The sequence below is a fragment of the Penaeus monodon genome, chromosome 1 (assembly GCF_015228065.2).
Source record: "Penaeus monodon isolate SGIC_2016 chromosome 1, NSTDA_Pmon_1, whole genome shotgun sequence".
Lineage (NCBI taxonomy): Eukaryota > Metazoa > Arthropoda > Malacostraca > Decapoda > Penaeidae > Penaeus > Penaeus monodon.
The window spans coordinates 7,247,941-7,262,940 of NC_051386.1; the positions used below are offsets into that span (position 1 = coordinate 7,247,941).

General features: G+C 38.4%; 1 protein-coding gene across 1 annotated transcript in view; it reads left to right on the forward strand.

Annotated features, from left to right (window-relative positions):
• Positions 1 to 15,000, forward strand: part of LOC119585265 — a 56,756-nt gene that overhangs the window by 34,990 nt on the left and 6,766 nt on the right. The window lies entirely within an intron of this gene.

The following is a 15,000-nucleotide window of genomic DNA, read 5'->3' on the forward strand; positions in this document are numbered from 1 at the left end:
GGACCGAACGCAAGAGCCCCCTGATAGGAACAAAGAAACGAAGGAGAGTAAATTTTAAAAGAAGGGAAGTTTTTTTGTTTTTTTTCAAAGGCAGGGGTTCTGTTGGAAAATTAGGTGTCTAACGAGTGATTTAAAAATGTGGTAAATTCGAGATTAATGGATAAATAGATCCCTAAGCATGAAATAGAATAGAAAAATGTTTTTTTTAAACAGGGGGTACTAAGGCAGGAAAATGTATCTTGAAAGATGGAATAATGCAATGCCGCATTGATATAGATGTATAACAACTCTCCCTGACCGGGCATCGAACCTAGGTCAGTCTGGGTATGAAACCAGTACTAAACTAACCATACCACACGACCCACAAAAGGAGTATGCAAATAGACTCTAACTAGCTCCATAGACATTACCTGTCTACTCATGCATGAGTAATGATAGCGAGGTTTTACACACACTCCCCGTGGGCACTCGGTGGATATCTATTTAGAAATTCCAAGCCAAATGTACTGAGGTGTGTATATGTATATATATATATATATATATATATATATATATATATATATATATATATATATATATATATATATATATATATATATATATATATATATGAAAGATACAATAATGTAATGCCGCATTGATATAGATATATAACAACCCTCCCTGACCGGGCCTCGAACCTAGGACACTCCGAGTATGAAACCGGAGGGCCAGTACTAAACCATGTTATCTGGAACCCTGAAGACGTTTTATGGTCTTGGCACGAGAACCAGCGAGAATAAAAACTTAGGGTTTTCACCAGGTAGGAGCTCTAAATTTCCCTTTTCTAGCCATTGCTATAAAATCTCCCTTCGTTCGATCTTGGCAAGGCTTGTGGTTAAGGAGGGGGGGGGGGCGGACGGAGGAGGAGCAAGATACTTTGATCACGAGTATAATGATGATCGCGGTGCAGTGCCTCTAGAATTCTTGGTATTCACGATATTTCAAAAAGGTTGTGAGAGCGACCGAGTAAAATGTGAAGCTGGAATAGCCGTGCATTGAGTGTGTGTGTGTGGGGGGGGGGGGGGTTATAAGTTCGGATTTTTCGGTAATATGATCGATACACATTTGGAAGCTTTAGAAAAAAATGATGATATATCTAGCACTGTAATGCGGAAGCCATTGCGTTATACAGCTGATGGAAAGTAAAATAATACTATGGGTTTCCGCAAGGATCATTAAAGTGAAGCATGAGAACGGTTATTTTAACATTTTACCCGTTTTAGGGTTAAAAGCTTGGTAGCGGAAAGGTCCAGAATAATGTGTGGCTATAAAAAGGCCAGAATATATATATATATATATATATATATATTATATATATATATAGATAATCATTATACACGGAGAGATGCATATATATCACTGGCGAGAGGTCGAAGGTCATGCATGCATTGCAGCATCAGTCACCTGCATGACGCTAAGCTTTTTGTTTTTCTGTTTATTCTGTTCACTTTTCTTGTTTTTTTCTTATCTTATTTATTTTTTCTCTAACGTCTGTCTTCCCGGTCATCTATTTATCTGTTTATTGCTCTCTATTTTACTTTATTTATATTACTGTCCCTTTTCTTTCTTTTTCTTCTCTTCTTGCCTTCTCTCTTTCTTCCTCTCTTCTCTCTCTCTCTCATTTCTTCTTTCTCTCTCTCTCTCTCTCTCTCTCTCTCTCTCTCTCTCTCTCCCTCCCTCCCTCCCTCCCTCCCTCTCTCCATCCTTTCCTCTCTCTCTCTTTTTCTTTTTTTGCTCTTCTCTTCTTGCCTTCTCTCTTTCTTCCTTCCCTCTCTTCTCTCTCTCTCTCTCTCTCTCTCTCTCGTCTCTCTCTCTATCTCTCTCCTCGGCTCTCTCTCTCTCTCCTCTCTCTCTCTCTACTCTCTCTCTCTCTCTATCTATCTATCTATCTATCTCCTCCCTCCTCCCTACCTCCCTTCCTCTCTCCTTCCCCACCCTCTTCGATTTCTCTCTATGTATCTCCCTCCCTCCATCTTTCCCCTTACTCATTCCCTCCCCTCCCTCCCTCTCACTCTGTTCCTCCCTCTCTCGCCTGCCACTCCCTCCTTCCCCTCTCCTTCCTGCTCCCCCTCCCTCTCTCTCCCTCTCCCTCACTTCCCCCCTTTTCTCCCTCCCTCTCCCTCACATCCTCCCCCTTTCTCCCTCCCTCCCATTAACCCATCTCTCTCTTATTGCATTAGAGTTGAAAACATCTGCCAGATATTTGGTGATGATTGCGCTTCGTACTCTAGTTAGCGTCTCTCTGCCATAAAATGTCCCGTTTGTGTAGATGTAATAGAGGCCATTTTCCAGTGCACTGAAGAAAAGATAATATCGTCGCTGGAAAAAATATGTACGGGACATCTTTTTTTTTTTTTTTGGGGGGGGAGGGAAAGGGGATCTATTTTGAACCTCAATTCTTATTTCTAGTTTATATATGTAATCCCTGTAACCCCCCCCCCCCTTAAATAAAACGCAGCGAGTCGATTTAGAGACAAAATGTAAACAAGTATAAGGCCTTTTGGGGAACGAAACATATCGGAAATGCGCATGTTTTCGCTCCTTTTCTCTCCATATTTTCATACTTCCACTAAACGATTCGAACAATAAATAAACGAATAAACAAATAAATAAATAAACAAGCCGTAAAAATCGGCTTCGTCGCGACAAAACAGCATTCCTTCACAATTTTCCGCGAAAGCTTTACTTAAATGACCAAACGGAAAGAAAATGGAATCCAGAGGCGGGTCTACAGTCACGTGATTTGTACAAAAAAAAAAAAAAGAAAAACAAAAAGAAAAAAAAAAAGAGAAAAAAAGATGAAGAATACAAAAAGAAAATGAAAAAGAGAGAAAGAGAGAGAGAGAGAGAGAGAGAGAGAGAGAGAGAGAGAGAGAGAGAGAGAGAGAGAGAGAGAGAGAGAGAGATACATGACGTGAGGCTAGAGCTTGTCCGTTTCCGTGAGTTTTGTTTATTTTGACTTTTAAGAGGATGTGGGTGAGAGGAAGAAGAAGAGGGAGATAGGTGAAAAGGGTAGATAAAGGTGGAATATTGAAAGAATAAAAGAGAAAGCAACGAGAAAAGATTTTCTAAATACAAGAGATGATAACGACAATAAAAAATATAACAAAGAAAAAAAAAACTATACAAGCAATTCCATTTCTTTTCATTCAAGCAATTCCATAAAAAAAAAAAAAGATCCGCTATCCATTTCTTTTCCTTCCTCTACTTTCAAATTAGAGATAATACTGCTCTGACTTTCTAATCACAACAGCGCCATCTATGTTTAATTTTCAGAACTTATTTTCCTTCCCTGTTATCTGTCCCAGTCTTACGACACTGTTGCCAGAAAGCGAATTTTGTCAATAATAGATGTGATTTTTTTTTTTTTTTTTTGAGAACAGTATGAAACGAGAGGGATTAAGAAGGAGGAATAAATAGGAAGAGGAGGAGAAGGAAGTAGAGGAGAGGAAATACTAAGAAGTGTTTCTAAGAAGTAAGGGAAGAAAAAAAAATATTCAAACTAATGTAAATGAATTTTTTTTTTTTTTTGGGGAGAGGGGAGTTTTGAGAACAACATGAAACGAAGGTGATTAAGAAGGAGAATAAATAGGAAAAGGAAGAGAAGGAACTAGAGAAGAAATACTAAGAAGTATTTCTAAGAAGTAGGGGAAGAAAATAAAATAAAAATAAGGAAGAGAAAGAGTAAGAAGTATAAACAAAAGGATCAGGAAGATAAAAATAGAAGAATGGGAAGAAAACACAGAAACGAAGAGTAGGAAGAGACACTTGGATAAATATTGAGTTACAAGAAAGAATATGAAGACTGTTTTATCATCTGATTTGGTTTTATGTTGCATTTCTTTCTATAGCAGAACAGACAAGAATAGCAGTAGTAGTATAGTAGATTACAAAGAGAAAAATATAGGCTTTACATCGGAAAAGATTAAATTACAGAAAAATAGAGTTGTGACCGAAATGGCGGTATTTAGATACCTCATAAACAGTGATGGGAAAATCGACCTGAAGACAGAAAAAACAAAAAAAAAAAAAAAAAAAAAAAAAAAAAACAAAATATATATATACATATTATATATATATATAATCTATATATATATGATACTATAGTATACTAATGATAATCTAATATAATAATAATACTACTAATGATCTAATAATAATATTATAATTAATAATAATAATAATAATACTAATCATAAGACTAATAATAATAAGAATAAGAATGATAAAAAAATAATAATATAGTCATAATAATGATAATACTAATACTAATAATAATGATAAGAATATAATAATAAAATAATAATAATACATAACATAATAATATGATAATCATAATACTTAAATAATAATAATAATACTAGCAATAATATAATGGATGATGGATGATTTTTTTTTTGGATAATAATAATAAAAATTGTGATAATAATCAACAACAACAACAGAAATAATAATAATGATAAGAATAATAATAACAATAATAATAATAATAACAATAACAATAACAATAATGACAACAATAATAATAATTGGTAAAATAAAATAATAATAATAATATAATCTCAATTAATAATATAATAATACTAATGTAATAATATAATAAGTAATAATAATAATAATATTATAATGGATAATAATAATAATATAATAATAAATCATAATCAATAATAGAAAATAAAAAAATTTTTTTTTAGAAAAAAAAAATAATAAATAAAATAAAATAATAACGCTAAAGTATGAACTAATTCAATAAAGGCCTTAATGCTCGTTCTCTTTTATTCAAGTTATGAAGTAATGCCCAAAGTTACGCTGCGATGCAACTTCTCTGCTGATGGGCGAAGTCTCCTAAACGAGCGGGGGGGGGGGGGATAGGGAAGATTGACACGCAGTTGCACTTTCTTTCGTTGAGTTTCTTGTCGGTTTTCTTTCTTTCTTTCTTTCTTTCTTTCTTCTTTTTTTTCTTCTACTTCTTTTTCTTCTAATTCGTCTTCTTCTTCTTCTTCTTCTTTTTCTTCTTCTTTTTCTTCTTCTTCTTCTCCTTCTCCTCCCCCTTCTTCTTCTTCTTCTTCTCCTTCTTCTTCCCCTTCTTCTTCTTCTTCTCCTTTTTCTTCTTCTTACTTTTCTAGTCTGGTTTTATTTGAAGTTACCGTACATACCTTATTTTATGATTATTGGTAATAGAGATGAAGAAAATTGACAAATCCGATGAGAAGGGAGAGAGAAATGCGTACATGAACAAAAATGCTATGTGATTTTTTATTTCGATTATCATGGCAGTTTCTCAAAGACACTTTATTGTATTCAAAACCTTTAAAATTCGCGAAAGATTATTTATGTACTGTGCAGTGGTTATTTCCTTATTACACGCAATAGTTTTGGGTCATCAACTTCCTATTATATATTCCTACTCTTCTGTTTCTCCCCTGAAGTAAGTTGAAATTAAAAGTTAAAATTAAATTAAAAGTTGCAATGCATTTCGCTAGATCAGTTAGAGAGAGAGAAAAGAGGGAGGTAGACATATACCTCTCTCTCTCTCTCTCTCTCTCTCTCTTCTCGTCATCTCTCTCTCTCTCTCTTCTTCTTCTCCTCCTCGTCTCTCTTCTCTCTCTCGTCTTCTTTCTCTCTCTCTTCTCTCTCTCTCTCTCTCTCTCTCTCTTCTCTCTCTCTCTCTCTTCGCTCTCTCTCTCCTCTCGGTCCTCGCTTTTTCGCTCATCTTCTCTCTCTCTCTCTCTACTCATCTCGATCTCGCTCTCTCTCTCTCTCTCTCTCTCTCTCTCTCTCTCTCTCTCTTGTCTTACAGGTGGAATCGAATTGCTCAACAGAGGATTAAAACCTTGATTGGAGTCAGTATCAGACATTTAAAAGCTTTTCCGGTAGTACCTCAGTCTTTCCATATCTTCATCCACCGAAGCGAATGGTGTTGTTAGTGACAGAGTTGAAGTCGGTAAGGCAATGCCCCTTTTGGTTTGAAATGGGTAATGGGGTCATTGAAAAATCGAGAGGCGCAATTTACCGTTGGAGATAGCACTGCCAGTTAGCATTTCGGCGTATACTGACGATTCCATTGGCAATGGGCAACGTAATGCCTGTGGATGTTGCAGAAAAAAGTGGCGGGAGGTTGAACAAAATGTAACGAGAAACTGTGAATAAAATGTGAAGAGAAACTGAACAAAATGAAATGAGAAACTGAAGAAAATTTAACGAGGAATTGAACAAAATGAAACGAGAAACTGAACAAAATGTGATGACAAATAGAACAAAATAAAATGCGAAACTGAACAAAATGAACACGAGAAACTGAACAAAATGAACACGAGAAACTGAGCAAAATGAAACGAGACACTGAACAAAATCTGCCGGGCAGGGCGAGATAAATGATGATCTATGGACAACCTGACGCAGCCACAGTGCTTATGGGTTCTCGTTACTCCCTCAGGTGCCGTTATGGTCACATCAGGCAGCTGTGGTAAATACACCGGCGGGGGGTGAGGTGAGGGGGTACTGTACATGCGTGTGTGTACGTGCGTGTCTGAGTCTGCGAGTGTGTGCGTATTTATGCTTACCTTTTTCTGTGTGCGTGTTTATTTTTACTTTTTGTGTGCGTTTTTATTTTTATCTATTGTTTACGTGTTCATTTTTTTTTTTTTTTTTTTTTTTTTTGCGTTAGTATGTATGTTTTTACTCTTTTTGTGTATTTTGGGCTGCGCGGATAGTTGTATAAATTTCCTTTGTGTATGTTTTATATACGTAAGCCCATGTGTTTGTGTGTACGTGTATGGGTGTTTATATTTTGCGCGTGTAGGTGGGTGCGTGTGCGAGTGTGGGTGTAGTTGCGCATATGCGTGACGTAACAGAATCTAAAAGAGGAAATGGATCTCCCCTTGCAGTGGCGTGACCGAAACCAACTAAATCCTGAACGGCAATTATGTAATTAAGGCTTAGATAACTTAGGATATCGTGATTGTTGTGCGTACGTGCGTGTGTCCGTCCGATTTCTATAGGATGAAAGGACGCTGTTCTTCTTTGGGAAATGTCTGATCTCATGAATTTTTTTTTTTTTTCACTTTTTAACATAAATGTATTAGATGTATACATAATTTATCAATAAAAATATCACCAAATCGTTAAGATTGCACTCCGCCTGAATATTTAAATGTGATTCTTTGTTTAGGAAACCAGGTTATAAACAGAAAAATCGTCCATCAAAATGTTGAATAAAAAGTTCGCTCACAGCAGGTATAAATAGCTGGGGTTATCATGCCCGCGATTCTCTCTCTTTCTCTTTCTCTCTCCCTCTCTTTCTCTCTCTCTCTCTCTCTCTCTCTCTCTCTCTCTGGCCCTCAGTCCCTCCCTCCTTCCTTCCCTCCCTCTCTCCCTCCCTCTGTTACTCCCTCCCTCCTCCCTTCCTTCCCTCCCTCTCTCCCTCCCTCTGTTCCTCTCTCTCTCCCTCTCTTTTCTCTTTCTCTCTCTCTCTCTCTGGCCCTCAGTCCCTCCCTCCTTCCCTCCCTCCCTCCCTCCTTCCTTCCCTCCCTCTCTCCCTCCCTCTGTTACTCCCTCCCTCCTCCCTTCCTTCCCTCCCTCTCTCCCTCCCTCGTCTCTCTCTCTCTCTCTCTCTCTCTCTCTCTTCTCTCTCTCTCCTCTCTCTTCTCTTCTCTTTCTCTCCTCTCTCTCTGGCCCTCAGTCACTCCCTCCTTCCCTCCCTCCCTCCCCTCCTTCCTTCCATCCTCCTCCTCCCCTGTTACTCCCTCCTCCTCCTCCTTCCCTCCCTCTCTCCTCCCTCTTTCTCCCTCTCTCCCTCTACTCGTCCCTCCCTCACTCTCTCTCTCTCTCTATTCTCTCTCCCTCTCTCTCTCTTCTCTCTTTCTCTCTCTCTCTCGACACTCAGTCCCTCCCTCCTTCCTCCCCTCCCCCCTCCTCCTTCCTTCCCTCCCTCTCTCCCTCCCTCTGTTCCTCCCTCTCTCCCTCTCTCTCCCTCCTCTGCGTCTCTCTCTCTCATCTCTCTCCCTTTTTCCTCTCGTTCTCTCTCTCTCTCTCTTCTCTTCTCTCTCGCTCTCTCTCTCCTCTCTCTCTCTTTCTCTTTTCCCTCTTTCTCTCATCTCTCTCTCTGGCCCTCAGGTCCTCCCTCCTTCCCTCCCGTCCATCCCTACCTTCCTTCCTCCCTCCTCTCCCTCCCTCTTGTTACTCCCTCCCTCCTCCAGCCTTCCCTGCCCTATCTCCCTCCTCTGTTCCTCCTCTCTCCGCTCTCTCGCCCTCCCTCATCCTCTCTCTCTCTCATCTCTCTCTCTCTCTCTCTCTCTCTCTCCTCCCTCTCTCTCTCTCTCTCTCTCTCTCTCTCTTTCCTTCTTTCTTTCTCTCTCTCTCTCTGGCCCTCAGTCCCTCCCTCCTTCCCTCCCTCCCTCCCTCCTTCCTTCCCTCCCTCTCTCCCTCCCTCTGTTCCTCCCTCGCTCCCTCTCTCTCCCGCCCTCATCTCTCTCTCTCTCCTCCTCTCTCTCCTTTCTCTCTTCACTGTCTCTTCCTCTCCTCTCTCATCTCATCTTCTCGGTCTTCTCTCTCTCTCTCTCTCTCTCTCTCTCTCTCTCTCTTCTCTTTTTCTTTCCCTCCCCCCCACTCTTTCTCTGTCTAGCGTTCTCCTACACCCCCGCTACTACCACTTTGACATCAAACCTTCTTTCCTTTCCCGCGCACTCGCAGAATAATATCACAACCGTTAATCTTTCAGCCCGTATTAACGTCCAAAGAGAAAATCGTCGCTCTTGATCGATTCTTCTTAAATTTCCTCATCCTTTTGGATTTTTTAATTACCATAGGGTGATCAGTGTCCAGTTTCATCTATCTTTTGGTTGCTGTTATGATCATCATTATCGCTATTTTCATCATTATTGTTATTTTCTTTGCCTATTATTACCATTATAATTATCATTGCCGTTTTAATATTATTATCATTTGATTGTATTATATTTAGTTTATTATCATTATCGTCATCATCATCTTCATCTTCATCTTCATCCTCATTATCATCATTACCATGAATCACCATTAGCAATCATCATCATCAATCACCATCACCATCAATCACCATCATCATCATCATCAATCACCACCAGTCACCATCATCGTCACGAGGCCATAGACTTCTTGAAATGCTGAGCAGAAGAACAACGCCTCTTATGTGCTCCTGTACCCGCTCGCGTGGCTCGGGCGTTTTGTTGGCGATTTTGGGCGTTTAGATTTGGTGTGGTGGTGATGGTGGTGGTGGTGGTGTGGCGGTGGTGTGTTGATGTTTGCTGTTGATTTGGTGGGTGGCGTGGTGATGGTGGTGGTGGTGTTGTGATGGTGGTTGTGGTGGTGGTGTTGTTGGTGGTGATGTGTGTTGGTGTTTGTGGATGGTGGTGGTGGTGATGGTGGTGGTGGTGGTGGGATGGTGGTGGTGGGGGTGGTGTTGGTGGGTGGTGATGGGGGGGGCAGGTGGTGGTGAAGGTGAGGGGGGGGGTGTGGGTGTGGTGGTGGTGGCGGTGGTGGTGGTGGTGTGGTGAGGTGATGTGTGGTGGTGGTGTGATGTGTGGTGGTGAGTTGGTGTGGTGGTGGGTGGTGGTGATGGGGGGGTGGTGGCGGTGGTGGCGGTGTGGTGTGTGGTGGGTGATGGTTGGTGTGTGGTGTGTGGCCGGTGGGGGTGGTGGTGATGGTATGGTGGTGGTGGGGGATGTGATAGGTGTGGTGGGGTTGGTGTATGGTGGGGTGGTGGTGGGGGTGGGGGTGGCGGTGTGTGTGGTGAGGGGCGGTGTGGTGTGTGTGGTTGGTGTGTGATGCGTGGTGGTGGTGGCGATGGTGATGGTGGTGGTGGTTGGTGGTGGTGGGGTGGGTGAGGGTGGTGGTGTGTGGTGTAGCGGTGGTGGTGTTTGGTGGTGGTGGTGGTGGTGGTGGTGGGTTGGTGGTGGTGGTGGCGTGGTGTGGGTGTTTGATGTGATAGTTTGTGATGGTGGTGGTTGATTGGTGGTGGTGGTGTTGCGATGTTGATGTTGTGGTGGTGTGGTGTTTGGTGGTGGTGGTGGTGTGGTGGTGGTGGTGATGGTGGTGGTGGTGCGTGGTGTGTTGATGTGCCTTGTGGGGTGTGGTGTGATGGTGTGGTATTGGGTGGTGTGAATGTGGTTGTGGTGGTGATGTGGGTGTTTCTTGGTGGTTGTTGATGTTTGTTTTGTTTTGTTGGTGGTGGTGGTGTTGTTGTTGTTGTTGTTGGTGGTGGTGGTGTTGATGTTGATGTTGGTGGTGATGGTGGTGATGGTGGTGGTGGTGGTGTTGATGTTGGTGGTGGTGATGGTGTTTTTATGTTTGTGTGTTTGTAATTTTGTTATCAGTTATCGTCGTTGTTGTGGTTATCGTTGTTATTTTTCTTTTTATTTATTAATACGAGTATTGGCATTGCCCCTTAGTATTATTGTTATCATCACAGCGCCATTGTCCGTTATTATCATCAAATTCACCCCATCATCATCATCATCATTATCATCATCATCATCCATCATTATCAGAGGTCCATCATTATCATCAATCATCGTCATCATCATCACATCATCATTGTCATCATCATCATGCATCAATGTGTCATCATCATCATCATCATTATCATCTCATCATTATCATCATCTTCATCATCATCATCATCATCATCATTGTCATCATCATCATCATCATCATTATCATCATCATCATCATCACTATCATCATCATTATCATCATCATCATCATCGTCATCATCATCATCATCATCATTATCATCATCATCATCATCAATTATCATCATCATCATCATCATCACCATCACCATCATCATAATATCATCATCATTATCATCATCATCATCACCGTCTTCATTGTTTGTCATCACCATTAACTGATGATTATTCCTGTTATTACGTTATCAAAAATTAGTAGTATTATAGCACAGGGTATATTGATATCGTCATCACATCATCAATCACCATCATTATCAATCATCATCATCACCATCATCTTCTTCTTCTTCTTCTTCTTCTTCTTCTTCTTCTCCTCCTTCTTCTTCTCTTCATCATCATCACATCTTCATTATCATCATCATCATCATTATCATCATCTCCATCATCAGCTTTCATTATCATCATTTTCCTTATCAATCATCCATCATCATAATCTTCAATCTCATTAACATCATCATTGTTTGTATCATTTTTTTTTTTTATTAGGCATTATTATCACCAATTATGTTTTACTAGTAATAGCAGTAGTAGTAGTAGGAAAGTTTTATTATTACTATTACTATTATTATGATTATTATTATTATTATATATTATTTATTATTATTATTTATTATTCATCATCATATTAATTGCTGTTGTTTGTGTCATTATCATCATCATATTATCATTGTTGTTTTGTTGTCATTGAATTAATTCATTACTAACAATTATTGCTATTATTTTTTACTATTGCTGTCACACTATTATTATTATCATATCTATAGTGTCTATCACAGTCGTTATTTCTCTATAAATCAAGTACAGGAGTACTATTATCAGATTTGTCTTTCCTTTTTTCATATTACCATTTATCAATACAAAGTTATTACATTATTAGTAAATTTTATAGTTATAGTTATTATCAATCTTTACTTTGTAATCATTATCATTGTTATTAACATCGTTATTCTCATTATAATTATGATCATAATCATCACATCACGACTAATTTTCATCATTATTTTATGGCCACATGAAATGGGATTTAATGCAATATACTAAAAAAGTAATGAAATGAAAATGGAATAATAACGGTCCGTTTCTTTGCAATTTTATTGGGTTCTGGTGAACTTGGTGACCTAGACAGCCGCCAACTACGAGCCCGACCTCCTGACCACTCGATCTAGCGGGTTTCTTATTCTTATAGTTGCCTTAAAATTTCGCTGTCAAAGGATTTTGTTTACATTTGGAAGGTTTCATGTATTTTGCATGGGGAAACACTTAGATTTTCTTCACATTTTTATTCATATATTGATAAGTATTATTCGTGTTTAAATGTTTTCCGTTTGCGTATAATGTAAATGTTCATTGTTTGAAATGAGCTATTCCAATATCTTTTTAATTAAACACACACACACACACACACACACACACACACACACACCCCACAAACAAACAACAACACAGCACATCATCACAATCACAACAACACACACACAACAACACACACAGCATAACAACACTAGATTGTGACCACTCTCTCTCTCTCCCTCTCTCTCCTCTTTTCCACCTCTCCCTCCCCACCCTCCTCCCTCTTCTCTTCTAACTGTCGGTTCTCTTAACACCCCCGCTACTACCACTTTGACATCAAACCTTCTTTCCTTTCCCGCGCACTCGCAGAATAATATCACAACCGTTAATCTTTCATCCGATTAACGTCAAAGAGAAAATCGTTCGCTCTTGATCGATTTCTTCCTAACATTTCTCCATCCTTTTGGATTTTTTAATTACCATATGGGTGATCAGTGTCCAGTTATCTATCTTTGTTGCTGTTATGATCATCATTATCGCTATTTTCATCATTATTGTTATTTTCTTTGCTATTATTACCATTATAATTACCATTGCCGTTTTAATATTATTATCATTTGATTGTATTATATTTAGTATTATTATCATTATCGTCATCATCATCTTCATCTTCATCTTCATCCTCATTATCATCATTACCATGAATCACCATTAGCAATCATCATCATCAATCATCACCCTCAGTCACCACCAATCACCATCAATCATCATCATCATCATCAATCATCACCAATCACAACCAGTCACCATCAATCACCATCATCATCATCATCATCAATCACCGTCAGTCACCATCATCATCAATCTTCACCATCAATCACCATCAATCACCATCAATCATCATCATCATCATCAAGCATCACCCTCAATCACCACCAATCACCACCAGTCACCATCATCGTCACGAGGCCATAAACTTCTTGAAATGCTGAGCAGAAGAACAACGCTTCTTATGTGGCTCTGTCCCGACTCGGCTGGCCTCGTGCGTTTTGTTGGCGGATTTTGGCGTTTAGATTTGGTGGTGGTGGTGATGGTGGTGGTGGTGGTGATGGTGGTGGTGGTGGAGATGGTGGTGGTGGTGTTGATGTTGATGTTGGTGGTGGTGGTGGTGATGTTGGTGGTGGTGGTGATGGTGGTGGTGGTGGCGGTGGTGGTGTTGATGTTGATGTTGGTGGTGGTGGTGGTGTTGATGTTGGTGGTGGTGGTGGTGTTTTTATGTTTGTTTGTGTGTTTGTAATTTTGTTATCAGTTATCGTCGTTGTTGTGGTTATCGTTGTTATTTTCTTTGTTATTATTAATACTAGTATTGGCATTGCCATTAGTATTATTGTTATTGTTATTGTTATCATCACAGCGCCATTGTCGTTATTATCATCAAATTCACCCCATCATCATCATCATCATCATCATCATCATCATCATCTATCATCATCATCATTATCATCATCATCATTATCATTATCATTATCATTATCATCATCATCATCATCATCATCATCATTATCATCAACATCATCATCATCCTCATCAACGTCATCATCTTCATCATCATCATCATCATCATCATCATCATCATCATCATCATCAACGTCATCATCTTCATCATCATCATCATCATCATCATCATCATCATCATCACATCATCTTCATCATCATCATCATCATCATCATCTTCATTATCATCATCATTGTCATCATCATCATCATCATCATCATCATTAAATTCCCTCCATCATCATCATTATCATCATCATCATCATCATCATCATTATCATCATCATTAATCATCATTATCATCATCATCATCATCATCATCGTCGTCGTCGTCATTATTGTCATTATCATCACTATCTCCATCATCATAATATCATCATCATTATCATCATCATCATCACCGTCTTCATTGTTGTCATCACCATTACTATGATTATTCCTGTTATTATCGTTATCAAAATTATTAGTAGTAGTAGCACAGTAGTAGTATTATGATCGTCATCACATCATCAGTCAGTATCATCATCAATCACCATCATTATCAATCATCATCATCATCATCATCATCTTCTTCTTCTTCTTCTTCTTCTTCTTCTTCTTCTTCTTCTTCTCCTTCTTCTTCTCCTTCTTCTTCTTCTTATCATCATCATCATCATCATCTTCATTATCATCATCATCATCATTACCATCATCTCCATCATCAGCTTCATTATCATCCTTTTCATTATCATCATCATCATTATCTTCATCTTCATTAACATCATCATTGTTTTTATCATTATTTTTATCAGCATTATTATCACCAATTATGTTTACTAGTAATAGCAGTAGTAGTAGTAGTAGAAGTTTTATTATTACTATTATTATTATTATTATTATTATTATTATTATTATTATTATTATTATTATTATTATTATTATTGCTGTTGTTGTCATTATTATCATCATTATTATCATTGTTGTTGTTGTTGTTGTTGTTGTCATTGATATTAATATCATTACTACAATTATTGCTATTATTTTTTACTATTGCTGTCACTATTATTATTACCATATCTATATTGTCCCTATCACAGTCGTTATTTCTCTATAATCAGTACAGGAGTACAATTATCAGATTTGTCTTTCCTTTTTTCATTATTACCATTATCATCAAAGTTATTACTATTATTAGTAGTTATAGTATAGTTATTATCATCTTTACTTTGTAATCATTATCATTGTTATTAACATCGTTATTATCATTAATACTTATTATCATAATCATCACATCACTACTAATTGCATCATTATTTTATGGCCACATGAAATGGGATATAATGCAATATACTAAAAAGTAATGAAATGAAAATGGAATAATAACGTGTCGTTTCTTTTGCAATTT